At 46.1% G+C, this 21,604-nt stretch overlaps 18 non-coding genes and 1 pseudogene across 18 annotated transcripts; 9 read left to right on the top strand and 10 right to left on the bottom strand.

Moving 5' to 3' along the window:
• Nucleotides 1-3,372: 3,372 nt before the first annotated feature.
• Nucleotides 3,373-3,866, bottom strand: LOC148833720 (immunoglobulin heavy variable 3-7 pseudogene; annotated as a pseudogene).
• A 6,063-nt stretch (nt 3,867-9,929) lies between these two features.
• On the top strand, nt 9,930-10,228 carry LOC148833721 (signal recognition particle RNA). The gene has a single exon (XR_016091205.1).
• A 330-nt stretch (nt 10,229-10,558) lies between these two features.
• On the bottom strand, nt 10,559-10,630 carry trnap-agg (transfer RNA proline (anticodon AGG)). The gene has a single exon. It is a non-coding gene; the product is annotated as a tRNA-Pro (tRNA).
• A 617-nt stretch (nt 10,631-11,247) lies between these two features.
• Nucleotides 11,248-11,546, top strand: LOC148833723 (signal recognition particle RNA). The gene has a single exon (XR_016091116.1).
• Nucleotides 11,547-11,876: 330 nt separating this feature from the next.
• Nucleotides 11,877-11,948, bottom strand: trnap-agg (transfer RNA proline (anticodon AGG)). The gene has a single exon. It is a non-coding gene; the product is annotated as a tRNA-Pro (tRNA).
• A 617-nt stretch (nt 11,949-12,565) lies between these two features.
• LOC148833725 (signal recognition particle RNA) lies at nt 12,566-12,864 on the top strand. The gene has a single exon (XR_016091115.1).
• A 330-nt stretch (nt 12,865-13,194) lies between these two features.
• Nucleotides 13,195-13,266, bottom strand: trnap-agg (transfer RNA proline (anticodon AGG)). Its single transcript has one exon. It is a non-coding gene; the product is annotated as a tRNA-Pro (tRNA).
• A 617-nt stretch (nt 13,267-13,883) lies between these two features.
• On the top strand, nt 13,884-14,182 carry LOC148833727 (signal recognition particle RNA). The gene has a single exon (XR_016091128.1).
• A 330-nt stretch (nt 14,183-14,512) lies between these two features.
• trnap-ugg (transfer RNA proline (anticodon UGG)) lies at nt 14,513-14,584 on the bottom strand. Its single transcript has one exon. It is a non-coding gene; the product is annotated as a tRNA-Pro (tRNA).
• Nucleotides 14,585-15,204: 620 nt separating this feature from the next.
• LOC148833729 (signal recognition particle RNA) lies at nt 15,205-15,503 on the top strand. The gene has a single exon (XR_016091134.1).
• Nucleotides 15,504-15,833: 330 nt separating this feature from the next.
• Nucleotides 15,834-15,905, bottom strand: trnap-agg (transfer RNA proline (anticodon AGG)). The gene has a single exon. It is a non-coding gene; the product is annotated as a tRNA-Pro (tRNA).
• Nucleotides 15,906-16,523: 618 nt separating this feature from the next.
• On the top strand, nt 16,524-16,822 carry LOC148833731 (signal recognition particle RNA). Its single transcript, XR_016091152.1, has one exon.
• A 331-nt stretch (nt 16,823-17,153) lies between these two features.
• Nucleotides 17,154-17,225, bottom strand: trnap-agg (transfer RNA proline (anticodon AGG)). Its single transcript has one exon. It is a non-coding gene; the product is annotated as a tRNA-Pro (tRNA).
• A 617-nt stretch (nt 17,226-17,842) lies between these two features.
• LOC148833733 (signal recognition particle RNA) lies at nt 17,843-18,141 on the top strand. The gene has a single exon (XR_016091213.1).
• A 330-nt stretch (nt 18,142-18,471) lies between these two features.
• Nucleotides 18,472-18,543, bottom strand: trnap-agg (transfer RNA proline (anticodon AGG)). Its single transcript has one exon. It is a non-coding gene; the product is annotated as a tRNA-Pro (tRNA).
• A 617-nt stretch (nt 18,544-19,160) lies between these two features.
• On the top strand, nt 19,161-19,459 carry LOC148833735 (signal recognition particle RNA). Its single transcript, XR_016091180.1, has one exon.
• A 330-nt stretch (nt 19,460-19,789) lies between these two features.
• Nucleotides 19,790-19,861, bottom strand: trnap-agg (transfer RNA proline (anticodon AGG)). Its single transcript has one exon. It is a non-coding gene; the product is annotated as a tRNA-Pro (tRNA).
• A 617-nt stretch (nt 19,862-20,478) lies between these two features.
• Nucleotides 20,479-20,777, top strand: LOC148833737 (signal recognition particle RNA). Its single transcript, XR_016091125.1, has one exon.
• Nucleotides 20,778-21,107: 330 nt separating this feature from the next.
• On the bottom strand, nt 21,108-21,179 carry trnap-agg (transfer RNA proline (anticodon AGG)). Its single transcript has one exon. It is a non-coding gene; the product is annotated as a tRNA-Pro (tRNA).
• Between the last annotated feature and the right edge of the window lie 425 nt (nt 21,180-21,604).

Genomic DNA, 21,604 nt, shown 5'->3' on the forward strand with positions numbered 1-21,604 from the left:
TTAATATTATTAATAGTATTGAATGATTAAATTAAAATAATATAATTGTATCCCTAAAGACACACACCTCACATGTGATCTAACAATGGATAACGAGATCTTGTTTTGAAATTCTCTCTCTTTTACATCCTTGTTTAATATTTTTGATCATTAGTTTTGGAAAAAATAGCATAAAACATGTTATAATGGATTTATAACTTTTCATTTTTTTCTACAGGTGTATTCTTAGATTTAAGCATAAATTGCATCTGACTAAACTGTTTTGTGTTTGAACCTATTGAAAATAGAAGGAAATCATTAATTTTCCCAGCAAGGTGATTCAGAATAGTACAGTACATCATACAGGCCTCAGGACTTGACTGTTCAGGATGAATATTAAATGTGAACACAGTGTTTCCTTAGTTAAAAGTTTTTGGCTGCTTTTTTTTGTTCTGTGACTCTAATCTTCTGAAATCTTTAGATATTCATATCCCTGACTATACTATAAATATAAGACAATAATATCTGGACAAAAACATTCTGTGAATAACACAAATAAACATTATAATCTGCTTAATCTTTGTATATGGAACAATGATATGGCTGAGTGATTTCAGACATTGTTGTGGGTTTTTGTCAGGGCTCAGGCTTCACTTCTCTCACTGTGGCTCTCGAGCGCAGTAATACACAGCAGTGTCTTCAGTCTTCAGGCTGCTCATCTGTAAGTACAGCTGGTTTTTGGAATTGTCTCTTGAGATGGTGAATCTTCCCTGGACAGGCTGGGCATAGTATTTACTACTACCACCACTGCTAATAGTAGTCACGCACTCCAGCCCCTTCCCAGGAGCCTGTCTGACCCAGCCCATAGCATAGCTGCTGAATGTGAATCCTGAGGCTGTACAGGTCAGTTTGTGAGATCCTCCAGGCTGGGCAACTGCAGGTTCAGACTCAGTCAAGACCTGGGACTGAACACCTGTGAAGAAAAATAAAAAAACAATTTGTGACCTTTTTTTGAAGTTGCATCATTTGTTTCAAAGCTGTTAATAAAGTAGTAAGAATGATCACCTGTGAAGCACAGAGTTGCTACAGTCAGCGCTGTTAAGAGCCTCATTGTTGATTGTTCAGACTGAAAGGCACAGAAGAGAAGCTGACTGGCTGCTGTTCAGTCTCTCAGCTGTGTCATTAATAAGGGGCTGTGAGTTTGCATAGGAGCCTCCTGCAGGGGTGGAGCAGAGCTGCACAGCCTTTAAATTCACTGACACAGGACACTGGAGCCAATGGGAAAATTAATTCTAGATACCATTGTAGTGTGCTTGAGAAATAATAGCACGGTTGTCGCAATAAGAATTAGGGGATGAATATTTTTTGTGTGTCAACTCTTTTTAGTTATTGCATTCCAGACAGCAAAGCTGATTTTTTAAAACTGATTCTGAAGATGGTGAATATGTCATGGACAGTCTGGGAGTAGTATATTTCTGTCACCTCTAATATTGGCCACTCACTCCAGTTCCTTCCCAGGAGACTGTCCTGATATAGATGTATTAAGAAATAATCCTCTACTCCAGTGGAATATGCAGTGTCATGTGATATTAAGGCATATACAATATATGCTGTGGTACTCCAGGATGAAGAGTTCATTTGAAACCCTTCAAAGCTCCTTGCACTTTCTTATAATTATGTAGTTCTGTTTTCATTAATCCGTCATTCAACTGCTTGAGTGTATATGTGGTTCTCAATATGAATGAATGGATCCTGGTCTTAATGGAAGAGCACGATTGTTAAGACAATAATAATACCTGTTAACAAATGAAGTCTGATCCTTGTCCTGATACAGAACAGACTGACATCCTCTAAGCTACATTGCAGAAGTTACTGTGAGACATTTTCCTTATCACTTGCTATCTCCTGGTCACTATAGGAGTTTCACCTAGATTGGTCTGCAGCAATTTTATGCCTGAGTACCCCCAGAGTGTTGACTTACTGGAAGATTAAAAGACTAAGCCTAGTTTCGAGACAGATCTCTAAATGATAATTGAGTAAAATTACAAAAAAAAAATAATTTCTCAATAGTATAGCAGAAATTTTTATTAAACGTTGTACAAATGTATTGTTTTTTTTCTGGCTGATAGAACACCAGTCATTTTAGCAGTTGGCATATTGACACAACTGAGTGATTTCAGACCATTGAAAGCTTTTAATAAAAACAAGTGTTAAGACGTCACTTCTCTCACTATGAATGATAGGTGCAGTAATACACAGCAGTGCCTTCAGTCCTGAGGTTGTTCATCTGTAAGTTCATTGCGTTGCAGGGGTCCTGCCCAGTGCAGCACAGTGAAGGTCTGACACCTCAGTCCAGTCTGTCAGTGCTGCTCAGATCCTAGTGAGGCTCTGGGAGGAGGTGTGTGAATTCTGTCAAGATTTGAATGCTGGCTCCTTGCATTGCAACTGTGAACATTTTCACTTGCGTACATGTGGGTACATTGCAACATGTTGATTTAAGATTTACTGGACGTTTTGAAAGATTCATGTTAATAAAGGCTGGAGTGTGAGTAACAAGTCCTAGTGTAAGTAAGTGCTTCTCTATTTGCTTAAGTACAGCTGAATCAGTCTTCATTTAATTGAAGAAATTGCTTTGCTAATGTGAATCAATGCAATGTATCACATGCACTATTATAACTATTGCTTAGATATTTGTAATCATACGGTTCTCCTGAAGTTTAGATTTTGTCTTCCTGAATTCAGTGTTGAGTCACTTGTTCAGAACTCAACTTATTAAACAGGTGCAGCGGTTTTGTGAATTGCAATCTTTTTATAATATTTTCTCATTTTGCTCGATTTGATCTTGTGTTGAAGTTGAATCTCTCTTATGCCCTCGTTTAATGTTTTTCATCAATAACTCAGTTTAGGAAGACGGAAGTTAAACATTTACAGTAATACAGAATTCATCGCCTATCATTTTTTAGATATGTATTTTCAATTTTGAACATAAATGTTTATAGCTGACTTTTCTGATTATTGAAACTGTGTAGTGTTTGGCCATTTTGAAAATAGAAGGAAATGAATAATTCTCTCAGGGAGGCAATTCAGAATAATACAGTATGTGATACAGGCCTCGGGACTTGAGCTGGGTGAATATTCAGTGTGAGTACAGTGTTTCCTTGACTGATAGATGTTGACTGGTGTTTTTGTTCTCTGACTGTATTCTTCTGATCTTTACATATTTATATTGTTAACTGCATTATAGATATAAGACACTGTCTAGGAAAAAACATTGTTTGAATCACAGAAATGAACATTATAAATCTGCTTAATCTTAGTATATGCAACATTCATACAGCTGAGTGATTCCAGACACAGTTGTAGGTTTTTGTCAGGGCTCAGGCTTCACTTCTCTCACTGTGGGTCTCTAGCGCAGTAATACACAGCAGTGTCTTCAGTCTTCAGGCTGCTCATCTGTAAGTACAGCTGATTCTTGGAATTGTCCGTGGAGTTGGTGAATCTTCCCTCTGCGCTCTGGCTGTACCATGATTTACTTGAATCAGGACGGATTCGAGCCACAAACTCCAGCCCCTTCCCAGGAGCCTGTCTGATCCAGCCCATGTAAGAACTGCTGAATGTGAATCCTGAGGCTGTACAGGTCAGTCTGTGAGATCCTCCAGGCTGCACAACTGCAGGTTCAGACTCAGTCAAGACCTGAGATTGAATACCTGTGAAAGAAACAGTATGAGTTATGTACTTGAAAATGTAAACATTTTCAGTAAATGTATATTTTTGTAATAAGAAATCTAACAGATAAACCTGAAATAAAAATTAAGATTAAATTGCCACATGAAATCCTCACCTTTGAGAACTATCATCACCACACAGATGGTATTGAGAATCTTCATGTTTGTTTGTTGTACAGGGTGGTGACAGTGTTAGACCTCTGTATGAATCCCTGGTTCTCCTGTAGCAATAGTATCTGACCTCAGGTTCAGACTCTCCCTCAGTGACCAGACATAAATGCTCAGCAGATTTACATATTGCTCTCTCTCTGAGACACAGGATGTATAAAATGGGTCAACATGCACTTCTTTTCAACATTAAGCTAAAAATACCACACTCATTACCCCGATGGCATTACACACACACTAAGATACCAAGAAAATGAAAAACGAAGTCAATGTCTTGTAAAACTGTACTAAACAGTAGTACAATCAGACTCTTGAGCAAAGTGAAATGAAGGAAGAGGTGCTGTAATGGGATATTGTTGTGTTTTAAAGCCAAGGATGAAAAATTACCCAGAAAATTATATGCGTTATCATTTTCTGATTTATTAATTATTATGAACATTTGTCCATTACTTCTGGATTTTTTATTGGGTTCTGGACTAGTAGAGAAAGAGCTTGGACATGAAATACTAGCATTTAAAACGCAAATGAGACAAAATCTCAGGAAGTTCTGTAATATTGTGCAGAAAGTCACAGTCTCTTCTACCATCTCCTGTCATCTTCACATGTAGAAGCTCATTCCCTTATATTCTGCAACATTCTGTTAGTAACCCAGTAATAAGTGTCCCACTGTAAAGATTAATTGCATGGTTATTAACAACACATGGATACATCAGTTCTTCATTTGTTTGGTGTGTTTTGCAATCATTAAAACTAAACTGTTGCCAACATATTACTTGAGATTGTTTTACCCACCAATGCAAAATTTATTGTAAGTTTCATTTGAAGAGTTAGAACACAGTCTAAGACCCTACTGTTCTTTTTTTAGTTTTTCAGCAGTTTTGAAGTAGAGGAAGTGTTTTGTGCTCTGCTGGTTTCTGTGTGGGCTTGACATTGCCTTGCTTCACTGGGAGTCTCGAGCACAGTAAGACACAGCAGTGTCCCCAGTCTTCAGCTCTCACCCCTCCAGGTGCAGCGGGTTATTGGAAGTGTCCTTAGTGATGGTGAACTGGCCCTGGAGTGTCAGCGCATGAACTGGGCCTGCATCTGAATCAATGCGTCCGATCCACTCCAGCACTTTCCCAGCAGCCTGGCGAATCCAGTGCATCCAGTAACTGCTCATGGAGAATCCAGAGACTGTACAGGACAGTTTCACAGAGTCTCTAGGCTTCTTCACCTGAGGCTCTGATGAGTTAGTGAACATAGTGAATGTCTGATAGAAAAAATTGAAAACAATAGCAGCTGAGATTGACATTGAGAGCATAATACAGGGAGCAGTGGCTATGTGGCTAAGGATCTGCACTGTGGCTGGAAGGTTGCCGGTTCAAATCCTGCGGCCATCAGAGGAATCCTACTGTGTTGGGCTCCTGAGCAAGACCCTTAACCCTAACTGCTCCAGGGGTGCTGTATAAATGGCTGACCTTGTGCTCTGACCCCCAGCTTCTCTCTCCCTGTCTGTGTGTCTCATGGAGAGGAAGCTGGGATATGCAAAAAGAGGATTTCCTAATGCAAGGATTTGTATATGGCTAATAAAGTGATCTTATCTTATCTCTTATCGTCATCAGAGACTTACATGGGATAAATGCCAGTGACAGTGTCTGAGTTAGTATCATGCGTACTGACGTTCTGGTTCAGGGAACATGTCAGAGTTGCGAGGATCAAAGATCTCTCCAAACCGATCATTCCCCGTGTCAACTACAATAGCCACAATCTTGCTGATCTCTCCATCTGCATCCTCACAGAGGGGTTTTTGAACTCCTATTGTAGAAAGATATCCAAAACTAAAATTATCCTGAAACTTGGATCACACCTTCTGGAGATCTTCCCTAGACAGACTTGGAGGAGTATATTTCTATACTTTCAGCTCTTTAAACCCTTCAAAGCTGCTTGCACATTTTTCACATGATTAATTCTGCTTTTATACAATCTGTCATCCAAGAGTTTGAGTCTACACCTGACTCTCAATGTGAATTAGTGGATCCTGCTTTCTAAGGGAGAGAGCTGCTGTTTTTTCAGGCAGGTATGTGACAGAAAATAAATTGAGGTCTGATCATTACCCTGATGCAGAACAGACTGACATCCCACTAGCTGCAATACAGAAGATACTCAGGGATGTTTTCCTTACCATTTACAGTAACGGTATCTATTGGTCACTACAGGAGTTTCACTTGGATATTTCTGTAAACTGGAGTGGATTTTACAAAGGAAGTAAAAATCTTTTTTGCTGTCAAGAATTTAACAGCAAGGAAAAAAAAACGTGTTTATATTTTGTGCTATGCACTGTTTGCTTTCATTTTCATTTTTTAGTTTTGTATGTGGTTTGATGTGTGTGGAGCTGTGGTCAATAACATCTCACAGTCCAATGATGCCTCGGTACCCACAGAATGTTGAATTACTGGAGGAGTAAGAGATGGGGAAAAACTAATGAGGTTTAGAAAACAGATCTCTTAATGATAACTGAGTGATATAGCAAATCAACTCATTTCTCACAAATGTAACAAGAGCAGTTATAAAAAAATTGTAACACTTTTGTTTTATTTCCTGGCACATGGAACACCAGTCATTTTAGTGGTTGGCACATGCTGACGCGATTAAGTGATTTCAGACCGTTGCAAGTTTTTTTGCGGTTTAAGACATCACTTATCTCACTGTGGATCTCAAGCACAGTAATACTCAGCAGTGTCTTCAGGCTTCAGGCTGTTCATCTGTAAGTACAGCTTGTTGTTGGAATTGTCTCTGGAGATGGTGAATCTTCCCTGGACAGACTGGGCATAGTATTTACTATTACCATTCCAGTTAATGTAAGCCACCCACTCCAGCCCCTTCCCAGGAGCCTGTCTGACCCAGTGCATAGCATAGTCATCAAATGTGAATCCTGAGGCTGTACAGGTCAGTCTGTGAGATCCTCCAGGCTGCACAACTGCAGGTTCAGACTCAGTCAAGACCTGGGTGTGAACACCTGCAAAAGAAACAGAATTTTGTATATACTTGAAATGTGAATAAAAATTAAAAAACATACTAAAATAAAACATGAGATCAAAGGTTTTCATATATTTGCATATCTCTCTCTCTCTCTAAGAACCAGGAGGTATAAAATGGGTTGACATGCACTTCTTTTCAACATTAAACTAAAGATACTATACTGCATACTCCTATGGCATTCCACACACTCACTAATACAGTATATTATATTATCATATCTTATATCTGAAAGAAAACGTCAACATTTCATAAAATCTACACTCAAAAGATTCCTACATGTATGATTAAGATTATTATGAATACAGGTATTAATTTAAAAAGAACATGTTTTTACTATAAATCCACACTCAGTCTCTTGCTCTAAGTGAAATGAAGGAAGAGGCCTTGTTTGGGTAGCTAAGATAAAGTTGTTGTCAAGCCAATGTTGAAGCATCACACTGAACATTTACTGCATTAACCCTCCCTCAGTGAATTATTATTGTAAACATTTGTAGAGGCTGTCACAGCAGCAGTAGTTACACTAAATGTTAACAGCTGAACATAATGTTGTTTAAAATCTCTCTCTGCCTGGAACCACAGCACCATCTACTGGCTGAAATACTATTCTGATAGTAGAGGCAGATGGTGTCTGTGTTTAACAATGGGGATAAGAGGTGTTAGCCTATAGGAAAGCTCATCTCCTTCCATTATAATCTGTAACACCTCAAAAAGTAATGAATATGATTTTAATAATTAAGTGATCCTTGCTGACATTTAATTGGATGGTTATTAACAATTGCTTGATGTTGCCTTGCTTCACTGTGAGCCTCGAGCACAGTAAGACACAGTAGTGTCCTCAGTCTTCAGCTCTCTCCCCTCCAGGTGCAGCAGGTTATTGGAAGTGACTTTAGTGATGGTGAACTGGCCCTGGAGTGTCTGGGTATGAGCACAGTTCTTGGATCTTGGGTTTTATTCTGAACAGGGGTAGTATTGTGGAATTATTGTGGAGTTTATTCCCGTGTTCACATGTGTTTTCACCAGGGCTCTGATCTGTTAATTAATACTCATAATTATTAATTATTATTGCCGGTAAACTCTGTATGTGAGTAAACAACTTGTTTTCCTTCCAGGGGGCAGTCCTGCCTTGTGTCCTTTGATTCTGTGGTAGGCTCTAAAGTCCCTTATCAGGAACAAACAGCTTTCTGAGAGGGAATGGACAGTATTATTAATACTTTATTTGTTTTAGGATTTAATCCAAGGAAATTTACAGATGGTGATGTTACTTAAAAAAATAACTTTATAATTGTATAAACTTTATAACTATTTTGTGATTTACAACAAAATGAAAACATCATTTTCAAAATGCATTAAACCTAAAACAAAGTTAAATGAAATTTGCTATAGGTTCCAGATACACTGGACAGGCACAGGCTGTATGGTGACCAACTAGAAAACATAATTTATTAATGCAGCCTGGTCTGGTTCATTAGAATGTGTTGATTTGCAGTGCTCTGCATTAGAACACAGATTCTTTAAATAAAGACCTTATGGGGATTCGTTTGTGTCAGTTCTGATATGTATCTGTACATAAGCAAATGGTTGAGATCCAGACCTCGAGACATTAGAATGTTTTTATTGAAGTTGTGGTCTGTGGTTTGGAAGTTTTTGTCAGGGCTCCAGCTCTGACTCAATCACTGTGCTCCATACCTCGCACAGTAATACACTGCTGTGTCTTCAGCCTGCAGGCTGTTCATTTGTAGATTCAGCAGCCCAGCGGAATTGTCTTTGAAACCCGTGAATCTTCCATGGACAGAGGAGATGGAATAATCATGTTTCCATCTGGAATGATCTCTCCAAGCCATTCCAGTCCCATTCCAGGTTTTTGACGTATCCAGGCCACCAGTAAGAAGACAAACTGAACCCTGAAGTTTGGCAGGAGAGCTTCACGGATTCCCCAGGCATCTTCAGTTCCGATCCTGGCTGGGTCAGGACAATGTCAGACTGGACAACTAAGGAGAAAACAGAAAGAGAAGATTGAAATTCATTAAAATCAGATACCTCTGTAATTTTAACTCAATTACAACTTACATGAAGTAACTACATACATTAGGAGTAGAACAGTTGAAGTCCATAACACCTCTTATAATTCTATATCCAGCAGTTATATCACTTGCAGCCCACTGAAGCTCAGCAGGTGTGAGCCTGGCCAATACCTGGATGGGAGTCCTCCTGGGAAAAACTAAGGTTGCTGCTGGAAAAGGTGTTAGTGGGGCCAGCAGGAGGCACTCACCCTGTGGTCCATGTGGTTCCTAATGCCCCAGTAGAGTGAGGGGAAAACTATACTATAAACAGGCGCCGTCCTTCGGATAAGATGTAAAACCAAGGTCATGACTGTCTGTGGTCATTAAAAATACCAGGGTGTTTCTTGAAGAGAGTAGGGGTGTAACCCTGGCATCCTGGCCAAATTTCCCATTGGCCCTTAACAATCATGGCCTCCTCATAATCCATCTATGAATTGGATTCATCACTCTGCTCTCCTCCCCAGTGAGAGCTGATGTGTGGTCTGGCGCACTATGGCTGCCGTCGCACCAAGGTGGATGATGCACGTTGGTGGTGCTGGTGTACCTGTAAAGCGCTTTGAGTGGAGGGTCCAGAAAAGCGCTATATAAGGTAGGCTATTATTATTATGATTATTATTTAACCTCTGGATGTGTGATGACCTTGGATCTGCTCATTACCTCCAAAAAGGAGGAAGACAAATGAGCTCAGAAGTAATAGGTTTATTCCATGCTGAAAAGAGAAGAAAGAAAACACAACGTTTCATCCATAGAGCCTTCTTCAGGTGTCCATGATAATACCAAAATGTACGCAGAAAGAGCTGCAGAAACGCCATGTCTGTAGATGAAGTTATGTAGCGCCACGAAAAGAAAAAGAAGCATTTTTCAGAAGTTTTCGGTGAAACCACCTGTCAGCCTGAGATCCTAGCGTTTCAAACCCGAGCTGTCCCCTGGGCTTGGCTCACAGCACACGAAGATGAGAAAAAGAGCGAGGCTGCTTCTCGCCGGGCGTGGTGGCGCACGCCTGTAATCCAAGCTGCCGGGAGGCTGAGACCGAGGGACCGCTTGCGCTCGGGAGTTCTGCACAGCAGTGGGCTGTGTTGATCGGGGGTCCGCAGCGTCTTCGGCACCAATATGGTGATCCCGGGGGAGCTTGGGCTCACCAGGTTGTCTAAAGAGGGGTGTACCAACCCAGGTCGGCAACGGAGCAGGTGAAAGCCCCCGTGCTGATGCGTGCTGGGACAGCTCCTGTGAGCAGCAGCTGTCGTGCAGCCCGGGCAACAGAGTGGGACGCGGTCTTTTGCCACAACTTTGGAAGGAGGGAATCTTCATCTGTGTCCGGGGTGTTAGAGTCAAGTTTGTTGCTTTTGTTTAGTCTCTTTGATTTTCTTTTGTTTGCGTGGGTCGTTAGTTTTTCCTTTGTAGTTTTTTTCTTCTGCTCTGAACCCTTTAATACATTGTCTTTGAATTGTATGACATCCGCTCAAGTGTTGTCAAAGCAAGGATGGACGGGTAAAATGCCTGCCTTCCTGGCGTCTTGCAACACGAGAACGGCGGTGAAGCAGTTCGCTTTGCGTGGGCAGAGCACAAGTGGGAAAGCCTCTCTCTTACGCACGAGTCAGAGCACAAAACGGGCTCGTCCGGGATTTGAACCCGGGACCTCTCGCACCCTAAGCGAGAATCATACCCCTAGACCAACGAGCCATTCGCGGAAGGGGTGCTGGCTGTTTGCCAGTACTCGTTGTAAAAAAAAGGAGAGAGGGACAGATGTGAACGGTTTTCCAAAGGATGAAAGTCGCCTTCATATATTCACATTTGCGACCCATTTCGCACTCTTCAGCGTAATGATATTTCCCCCAAAAGTGGTTTAAATCTCAAAAGGAAGAAGACTTCTTAATGTCGTAATGTACAGTACTTGCAATCGTTTTACTGTGGAATTCTGTTTCTTCTCGTGAAAAATCTCCGTGCTCCGCCGACTTCTCTCTAGGACAGCCCGCCGTAACTTTAAGCGAGGGGCCTGAACCAAGTGCTGGAAGAGCGGGTGTCGTGACTTTTTTTGCATTTCAGCTCAAGTGATGTCAAAGCAAAGAAGAACGGATGTAATGCGTGTGTTCTAGAAAGTCTACGAGAGCAATACTGCCAGCTGGTGCTTTTTGGACGAGCTCGACAACAGGACAGGACGAAGCATTTTTCAGTAGTTTTTTCCGCATTTTTCGGGGCAGCCACCTGCCAGCCTGAGATCCTAGCGTTTCAAACCCGAGCTGTCCCCTGGGCTTGGCTCACAGCACACGAAGATGAGAAAAAGAGCGAGGCTGCTTCTCGCCGGGCGTGGTGGCGCACGCCTGTAATCCAAGCTGCCGGGAGGCTGAGACCGAGGGACCGCTTGCGCTCGGGAGTTCTGCACAGCAGTGGGCTGTGTTGATCGGGGGTCCGCAGCGTCTTCGGCACCAATATGGTGATCCCGGGGGAGCTTGGGCTCACCAGGTTGTCTAAAGAGGGGTGTTCCAACCCAGGTCGGAAATGGAGCAGGTGAAAGCCCCCGTGCTGATGCGTGCTGGGACAGCTCCTGTGAGCAGCAGCTGTCGTGCAGCCCGGGCAACAGAGTGGGACGCGGTCTTTTGCCACAACTTTGGAAGGAGGGAATCTTCATCTGTGTCCGGGGTGTTAGAGTCAAGTTTGTTGCTTTTGTTTAGTCTCTTTGATTTTCTTTTGTTTGCGTGGGTCGTTAGTTTTTCCTTTGTAGTTTTTTTCTTCTGCTCTGAACCCTTTAATACATTGTCTTTGAATTGTATGACATCCGCTCAAGTGTTGTCAAAGCAAGGATGGACGGGTAAAATGCCTGCCTTCCTGGCGTCTTGCAACACGAGAACGGCGGTGAAGCAGTTCGCTTTGCGTGGGCAGAGCACAAGTGGGAAAGCCTCTCTCTTACGCACGAGTCAGAGCACAAAACGGGCTCGTCCGGGATTTGAACCCGGGACCTCTCGCACCCTAAGCGAGAATCATACCCCTAGACCAACGAGCCATTCGCAGAAGGGGTGCTGGCTGTTTGCCAGTACTCGTTGTAAAAAAAAGGAGAGAGGGACAGATGTGAACGGTTTTCCAAAGGATGAAAGTCGCCTTCATATATTCACATTTGCGACCCATTTCGCACTCTTCAGCGTAATGATATTTCCCCCAAAAGTGGTTTAAATCTCAAAAGGAAGAAGACTTCTTAATGTCGTAATGTACAGTACTTGCAATCGTTTCACTGTGGAATTCTGTTTCTTCTCGTGAAAAATCTCCGTGCTCCGCCGACTTCTCTCTAGGACAGCCCGCCGTAACTTTAAGCGAGGGGCCTGAACCAAGTGCTGGAAGAGCGGGTGTCGTGACTTTTTTTGCATTTCAGCTCAAGTGATGTCAAAGCAAAGAAGAACGGATGTAATGCGTGCGTTCTAGAAAGTCTACGAGAGCAATACTGCCAGCTGGTGCTTTTTGGACGAGCTCGACAACAGGACAGGACGAAGCATTTTTCAGCAGTTTTTTCCGCATTTTTCGGGGCAGCCACCTGCCAGCCTGAGATCCTAGCGTTTCAAACCCGAGCTGTCCCCTGGGCTTGGCTCACAGCACACGAAGATGAGAAAAAGAGCGAGGCTGCTTCTCGCCGGGCGTGGTGGCGCACGCCTGTAATCCAAGCTGCCGGGAGGCTGAGACCGAGGGACCGCTTGCGCTCGGGAGTTCTGCACAGCAGTGGGCTGTGTTGATCGGGGGTCCGCAGCGTCTTCGGCACCAATATGGTGATCCCGGGGGAGCTTGGGCTCACCAGGTTGTCTAAAGAGGGGTGTTCCAACCCAGGTCGGAAACGGAGCAGGTGAAAGCCCCCGTGCTGATGCGTGCTGGGACAGCTCCTGTGAGCAGCAGCTGTCGTGCAGCCCGGGCAACAGAGTGGGACGCGGTCTTCTGCCACAACTTTGGAAGGAGGGAATCTTCATCTGTGTCCGGGGTGTTAGAGTCAAGTTTGTTGCTTTTGTTTAGTCTCTTTGATTTTCTTTTGTTTGCGTGGGTCGTTAGTTTTTCCTTTGTAGTTTTTTTCTTCTGCTCTGAACCCTTTAATACATTGTCTTTGAATTGTATGACATCCGCTCAAGTGTTGTCAAAGCAAGGATGGACGGGTAAAATGCCTGCCTTCCTGGCGTCTTGCAACACGAGAACGGCGGTGAAGCAGTTCGCTTTGCGTGGGCAGAGCACAAGTGGGAAAGCCTCTCTCTTACGCACGAGTCAGAGCACAAAACGGGCTCGTCCGGGATTTGAACCCGGGACCTCTCGCACCCTAAGCGAGAATCATACCCCTAGACCAACGAGCCATTCGCAGAAGGGGCGCTGGCTGTTTGCCACTACCCGTTGTAAAAAAAAGGAGAGAGGGACAGATGTGAACGGTTTTCCAAAGGATGAAAGTCGCCTTCATATATTCACATTTGCGACCCATTTCGCACTCTTCAGCGTAATGATATTTCCCCCAAAAGTGGTTTAAATCTCAAAAGGAAGAAGACTTCTTAATGTCGTAATGTACAGTACTTGCAATCGTTTCACTGTGGAATTCTGTTTCTTCTCGTGAAAAATCTCCGTGCTCCGCCGACTTCTCTCTAGGACAGCCCGCCGTAACTTTAAGCGAGGGGCCTGAACCAAGTGCTGGAAGAGCGGGTGTCGTGACTTTTTTTGCATTTCAGCTCAAGTGATGTCAAAGCAAAGAAGAACGGATGTAATGCGTGCGTTCTAGAAAGTCTACGAGAGCAATACTGCCAGCTGGTGCTTTTTGGACGAGCTCGACAACAGGACAGGACGAAGCATTTTTCAGCAGTTTTTTCCGCATTTTTCGGGGCAGCCACCTGCCAGCCTGAGATCCTAGCGTTTCAAACCCGAGCTGTCCCCTGGGCTTGGCTCACAGCACACGAAGATGAGAAAAAGAGCGAGGCTGCTTCTCGCCGGGCGTGGTGGCGCACGCCTGTAATCCACGCTGCCGGGAGGCTGAGACCGAGGGACCGCTTGCGCTCGGGAGTTCTGCACAGCAGTGGGCTGTGTTGATCGGGGGTCCGCAGCGTCTTCGGCACCAATATGGTGATCCCGGGGGAGCTTGGGCTCACCGGTTTGTCTAAAGAGGGGTGTACCAACCCAGGTCGGAAACGGAGCAGGTGAAAGCCCCCGTGCTGATGCGTGCTGGGACAGCTCCTGTGAGCAGCAGCTGTCGTGCAGCCCGGGCAACAGAGTGGGACGCGGTCTTTTGCCACAACTTTGGAAGGAGGGAATCTTCATCTGTGTCCGGGGTGTTAGAGTCAAGTTTGTTGCTTTTGTTTAGTCTCTTTGATTTTCTTTTGTTTGCGTGGGTCGTTAGTTTTTCCTTTGTAGTTTTTTTCTTCTGCTCTGAACCCTTTAATACATTGTCTTTGAATTGTATGACATCCGCTCAAGTGTTGTCAAAGCAAGGATGGACGGGTAAAATGCCTGCCTTCCTGGCGTCTTGCAACACGAGAATGGCGGTGAAGCAGTTCGCTTTGCGTGGGCAGAGGACAAGTGGGAAAGCCTCTCGCTTACGCACGAGTCAGAGCACAAAACGGGCTCGTCCGGGATTTGAACCCGGGACCTCTCGCACCCAAAGCGAGAATCATACCCCTAGACCAACGAGCCATTCGTGGAAGTGGGGGGGCTGACTGTTTGCCAGTACTCGTTGTAAAAAAAAGGAGAGAGGGACAGATGTGAACGGTTTTCCAAAGGATGAAAGTCGCCTTCATATATTCACATTTGCGACCCATTTCGCACTCTTCAGCGTAATGATATTTCCCCCAAAAGTGGTTTAAATCTCAAAAGGAAGAAGACTTCTTAATGTCGTAATGTACAGTACTTGCAATCGTTTCACTGTGGAATTCTGTTTCTTCTCGTGAAAAATCTCCGTGCTCCGCCGACTTCTCTCTAGGACAGCCCGCCGTAACTTTAAGCGAGGGGCCTGAACCAAGTGCTGGAAGAGCGGGTGTCGTGACTTTTTTTGCATTTCAGCTCAAGTGATGTCAAAGCAAAGAAGAACGGATGTAATGCGTGCGTTCTAGAAAGTCTACGAGAGCAATACTGCCAGCTGGTGCTTTTTGGACGAGCTCGACAACAGGACAGGACGAAGCATTTTTCAGCAGTTTTTTCCGCATTTTTCGGGGCAGCCACCTGCCAGCCTGAGATCCTAGCGTTTCAAACCCGAGCTGTCCCCTGGGCTTGGCTCACAGCACACGAAGATGAGAAAAAGAGCGAGGCTGCTTCTCGCCGGGCGTGGTGGCGCACGCCTGTAATCCAAGCTGCCGGGAGGCTGAGACCGAGGGAACGCTTGCGCTCGGGAGTTCTGCACAGCAGTGGGCTGTGTTGATCGGGGGTCCGCAGCGTCTTCGGCACCAATATGGTGATCCCGGGGGAGCTTGGGCTCACCGGTTTGTCTAAAGAGGGGTGTACCAACCCAGGTCGGAAACGGAGCAGGTGAAAGCCCCCGTGCTGATGCGTGCTGGGACAGCTCCTGTGAGCAGCAGCTGTCGTGCAGCCCGGGCAACAGAGTGGGACGCGGTCTTTTGCCACAACTTTGGAAGGAGGGAATCTTCATCTGTGTCCGGGGTGTTAGAGTCAAGTTTGTTGCTTTTGTTTAGTCTCTTTGATTTTCTTTTGTTTGCGTGGGTCGTCAGTTTTTCCTTTGTAGTTTTTTTCTTCTGCTCTGAACCCTTTAATACATTGTCTTTGAATTGTATGACATCCGCTCAAGTGTTGTCAAAGCAAGGATGGACGGGTAAAATGCCTGCCTTCCTGGCGTCTTGCAACACGAGAACGGCGGTGAAGCAGTTCGCTTTGCGTGGGCAGAGCACAAGTGGGAAAGCCTCTCTCTTACGCACGAGTCAGAGCACAATACGGGCTCGTCCGGGATTTGAACCCGGGACCTCTCGCACCCTAAGCGAGAATCATACCTCTAGACCAACGAGCCATTCGCAGAAGGGGTGCTGGCTGTTTGCCAGTACTCGTTGTAAAAAAAAGGAGAGAGGGACAGATGTGAACGGTTTTCCAAAAGGATGAAAGTCGCCTTCATATATTCACATTTGCGACCCATTTCGCACTCTTCAGCGTAATGATATTTCCCCCAAAAGTGGTTTAAATCTCAAAAGGAAGAAGACTTCTTAATGTCGTAATGTACAGTACTTGCAATCGTTTCACTGTGGAATTCTGTTTCTTCTCGTGAAAAATCTCCGTGCTCCGCCGACTTCTCTCTAGGACAGCCCGCCGTAACTTTAAGCGAGGGGCCTGAACCAAGTGCTGGAAGAGCGGGTGTCGTGACTTTTTTTGCATTTCAGCTCAAGTGATGTCAAAGCAAAGAAGAACGGATGTAATGCGTGCGTTCTAGAAAGTCTACGAGAGCAATACTGCCAGCTGGTGCTTTTTGGACGAGCTCGACAACAGGACAGGACGAATCATTTTTCAGCAGTTTTTTCCGCATTTTTCGGGGCAGCCACCTGCCAGCCTGAGATCCTAGCGTTTCAAACCCGAGCTGTCCCCTGGGCTTGGCTCACAGCACACGAAGATGAGAAAAAGAGCGAGGCTGCTTCTCGCCGGGCGTGGTGGCGCACGCATGTAATCCAAGCTGCCGGGAGGCTGAGACCGAGGGACCGCTTGCGCTCGGGAGTTCTACACAGCAGTGGGCTGTGTTGATCGGGGGTTCGCAGCGTCTTCGGCACCAATATGGTGATCCAGGGGGAGCTTGGGCTCACCAGGTTGTCTAAAGAGGGGTGTACCAACCCAGGTCGGAAACGGAGCAGGTGAAAGCCCCCGTGCTGATGCGTGCTGGGACAGCTCCTGTGAGCAGCAGCTGTCGTGCAGCCCGGGCAGCAGAGTGGGACGCGGTCTTTTGCCACAACTTTGGAAGGAGGGAATCTTCATCTGTGTCCGGGGTGTTAGAGTCAAGTTTGTTGCTTTTGTTTAGTCTCTTTGATTTTCTTTTGTTTGCGTGGGTCGTTAGTTGTTCCTTTGTAGTTTTTTTTCTTCTGCTCTGAACCCTTTAATACATTGTCTTTGAATTGTATGACATCCGCTCAAGTGTTGTCAAAGCAAGGATGGACGGGTAAAATGCCTGCCTTCCTGGCGTCTTGCAACACGAGAATGGCGGTGAAGCAGTTCGCTTTGCGTGGGCAGAGGACAAGTGGGAAAGCCTCTCGCTTACGCACGAGTCAGAGCACAATACGGGCTCGTCCGGGATTTGAACCCGGGACCTCTCGCACCCTAAGCGAGAATCATACCCCTAGACCAACGAGCCATTCGCAGAGGGGGTGCTGGCTGTTTGCCAGTACTCGTTGTAAAAAAAAGGAGAGAGGGACAGATGTGAACGGTTTTCCAAAGGATGAAAGTCGCCTTCATATATTCACATTTGCGACCCATTTCGCACTCTTCAGCGTAATGATATTTCCCCCAAAAGTGGTTTAAATCTCAAAAGGAAGAAGACTTCTTAATGTCGTAATGTACAGTACTTGCAATCGTTTCACTGTGGAATTCTGTTTCTTCTCGTGAAAAATCTCCGTGCTCCGCCGACTTCTCTCTAGGACAGCCCGCCGTAACTTTAAGCGAGGGGCCTGAACCAAGTGCTGGAAGAGCGGGTGTCGTGACTTTTTTTGCATTTCAGCTCAAGTGATGTCAAAGCAAAGAAGAACGGATGTAATGCGTGCGTTCTAGAAAGTCTACGAGAGCAATACTGCCAGCTGGTGCTTTTTGGACGAGCTCGACAACAGGACAGGACGAAGCATTTTTCAGCAGTTTTTTCCGCATTTTTCGGGGCAGCCACCTGCCAGCCTGAGATCCTAGCGTTTCAAACCCGAGCTGTCCCCTGGGCTTGGCTCACAGCACACGAAGATGAGAAAAAGAGCGAGGCTGCTTCTCGCCGGGCGTGGTGGCGCACGCCTGTAATCCAAGCTGCCGGGAGGCTGAGACCGAGGGACCGCTTGCGCTCGGGAGTTCTGCACAGCAGTGGGCTGTGTTGATCGGGGGTCCGCAGCGTCTTCGGCACCAATATGGTGATCCCGGGGGAGCTTGGGCTCACCAGGTTGTCTAAAGAGGGGTGTTCCAACCCAGGTCGGAAACGGAGCAGGTGAAAGCCCCCGTGCTGATGCGTGCTGGGACAGCTCCTGTGAGCAGCAGCTGTCGTGCAGCCCGGGCAACAGAGTGGGACGCGGTCTTTTGCCACAACTTTGGAAGGAGGGAATCTTCATCTGTGTCCGGGGTGTTAGAGTCAAGTTTGTTGCTTTTGTTTAGTCTCTTTGATTTTCTTTTGTTTGCGTGGGTCGTTAGTTTTTCCTTTGTAGTTTTTTTCTTCTGCTCTGAACCCTTTAATACATTGTCTTTGAATTGTATGACATCGGCTCAAGTGTTGTCAAAGCAAGGATGGACGGGTAAAATGCCTGCCTTCCTGGCGTCTTGCAACACGAGAACGGCGGTGAAGCAGTTCGCTTTGCGTGGGCAGAGCACAAGTGGGAAAGCCTCTCTCTTACGCACGAGTCAGAGCACAAAACGGGCTCGTCCGGGATTTGAACCCGGGACCTCTCGCACCCTAAGCGAGAATCATACCCCTAGACCAACGAGCCATTCGCAGAAGGGGCGCTGGCTGTTTGCCACTACTCGTTGTAAAAAAAAGGAGAGAGGGACAGATGTGAACGGTTTTCCAAAGGATGAAAGTCGCCTTCATATATTCACATTTGCGACCCATTTCGCACTCTTCAGCGTAATGATATTTCCCCCAAAAGTGGTTTAAATCTCAAAAGGAAGAAGACTTCTTAATGTCGTAATGTACAGTACTTGCAATCGTTTCACTGTGGAATTCTGTTTCTTCTCGTGAAAAATCTCCGTGCTCCGCCGACTTCTCTCTAGGACAGCCCGCCGTAACTTTAAGCGAGGGGCCTGAACCAAGTGCTGGAAGAGCGGGTGTCGTGACTTTTTTTGCATTTCAGCTCAAGTGATGTCAAAGCAAAGAAGAACGGATGTAATGCGTGCGTTCTAGAAAGTCTACGAGAGCAATACTGCCAGCTGGTGCTTTTTGGACGAGCTCGACAACAGGACAGGACGAAGCATTTTTCAGCAGTTTTTTCCGCATTTTTCGGGGCAGCCACCTGCCAGCCTGAGATCCTAGCGTTTCAAACCCGAGCTGTCCCCTGGGCTTGGCTCACAGCACACGAAGATGAGAAAAAGAGCGAGGCTGCTTCTCGCCGGGCGTGGTGGCGCACGCCTGTAATCCAAGCTGCCGGGAGGCTGAGACCGAGGGACCGCTTGCGCTCGGGAGTTCTGCACAGCAGTGGGCTGTGTTGATCGGGGGTCCGCAGCGTCTTCGGCACCAATATGGTGATCCCGGGGGAGCTTGGGCTCACCAGGTTGTCTAAAGAGGGGTGTACCAACCCAGGTCGGAAACGGAGCAGGTGAAAGCCCCCGTGCTGATGCGTGCTGGGACAGCTCCTGTGAGCAGCAGCTGTCGTGCAGCCCGGGCAACAGAGTGGGACGCGGTCTTTTGCCACAACTTTGGAAGGAGGGAATCTTCATCTGTGTCCGGGGTGTTAGAGTCAAGTTTGTTGCTTTTGTTTAGTCTCTTTGATTTTCTTTTGTTTGCGTGGGTCGTTAGTTTTTCCTTTGTAGTTTTTTTCTTCTGCTCTGAACCCTTTAATACATTGTCTTTGAATTGTATGACATCCGCTCAAGTGTTGTCAAAGCAAGGATGGACGGGTAAAATGCCTGCCTTCCTGGCGTCTTGCAACACGAGAACGGCGGTGAAGCAGTTCGCTTTGCGTGGGCAGAGCACAAGTGGGAAAGCCTCTCTCTTACGCACGAGTCAGAGCACAAAACGGGCTCGTCCGGGATTTGAACCCGGGACCTCTCGCACCCTAAGCGAGAATCATACCCCTAGACCAACGAGCCATTCGCAGAAGGGGCGCTGGCTGTTTGCCACTACCCGTTGTAAAAAAAAGGAGAGAGGGACAGATGTGAACGGTTTTCCAAAGGATGAAAGTCGCCTTCATATATTCACATTTGCGACCCATTTCGCACTCTTCAGCGTAATGATATTTCCCCCAAAAGTGGTTTAAATCTCAAAAGGAAGAAGACTTCTTAATGTCGTAATGTACAGTACTTGCAATCGTTTCACTGTGGAATTCTGTTTCTTCTCGTGAAAAATCTCCGTGCTCCGCCGACTTCTCTCTAGGACAGCCCGCCGTAACTTTAAGCGAGGGGCCTGAACCAAGTGCTGGAAGAGCGGGTGTCGTGACTTTTTTTGCATTTCAGCTCAAGTGATGTCAAAGCAAAGAAGAACGGATGTAATGCGTGCGTTCTAGAAAGTCTACGAGAGCAATACTGCCAGCTGGTGCTTTTTGGACGAGCTCGACAACAGGACAGGACGAAGCATTTTTCAGCAGTTTTTTCCGCATTTTTCGGGGCAGCCACCTGCCAGCCTGAGATCCTAGCGTTTCAAACCCGAGCTGTCCCCTGGGCTTGGCTCACAGCACACGAAGATGAGAAAAAGAGCGAGGCTGCTTCTCGCCGGGCGTGGTGGCGCACGCCTGTAATCCAAGCTGCCGGGAGGCTGAGACCGAGGGACCGCTTGCGCTCGGGAGTTCTGCACAGCAGTGGGCTGTGTTGATCGGGGGTGCGCAGCGTCTTCGGCACCAATATGGTGATCCCGGGGGAGCTTGGGCTCACCAGGTTGTCTAAAGAGGGGTGTACCAACCCAGGTCGGAAACGGAGCAGGTGAAAGCCCCCGTGCTGATGCGTGCTGGGACAGCTCCTGTGAGCAGCAGCTGTCGTGCAGCCCGGGCAACAGAGTGGGACGCGGTCTTTTGCCCCAACTTTGGAAGGAGGGAATCTTCATCTGTGTCCGGGGTGTTAGAGTCAAGTTTGTTGCTTTTGTTTAGTCTCTTTGATTTTCTTTGGTTTGCGTGGGTCGTTAGTTTTTCCTTTGTAGTTTTTTTCTTCTGCTCTGAACCCTTTAATACATTGTCTTTGAATTGTATGACATCCGCTCAAGTGTTGTCAAAGCAAGGATGGACGGGTAAAATGCCTGCCTTCCTGGCGTCTTGCAACACGAGAACGGCGGTGAAGCAGTTCGCTTTGCGTGGGCAGAGCACAAGTGGGAAAGCCTCTCTCTTACGCACGAGTCAGAGCACAAAACGGGCTCGTCCGGGATTTGAACCCGGGACCTCTCGCACCCTAAGCGAGAATCATACCCCTAGACCAACGAGCCATTCGCAGAAGGGGCGCTGGCTGTTTGCCACTACCCGTTGTAAAAAAAAGGAGAGAGGGACAGATGTGAACGGTTTTCCAAAGGATGAAAGTCGCCTTCATATATTCACATTTGCGACCCATTTCGCACTCTTCAGCGTAATGATATTTCCCCCAAAAGTGGTTTAAATCTCAAAAGGAAGAAGACTTCTTAATGTCGTAATGTACAGTACTTGCAATCGTTTCACTGTGGAATTCTGTTTCTTCTCGTGAAAAATCTCCGTGCTCCGCCGACTTCTCTCTAGGACAGCCCGCCGTAACTTTAAGCGAGGGGCCTGAACCAAGTGCTGGAAGAGCGGGTGTCGTGACTTTTTTTGCATTTCAGCTCAAGTGATGTCAAAGCAAAGAAGAACGGATGTAATGCGTGCGTTCTAGAAAGTCTACGAG

Source organism: Atractosteus spatula, chromosome 5 (genome assembly GCF_055471065.1).
Source record: "Atractosteus spatula isolate fAtrSpa1 chromosome 5, fAtrSpa1.hap1, whole genome shotgun sequence".
Lineage (NCBI taxonomy): Eukaryota > Metazoa > Chordata > Actinopteri > Semionotiformes > Lepisosteidae > Atractosteus > Atractosteus spatula.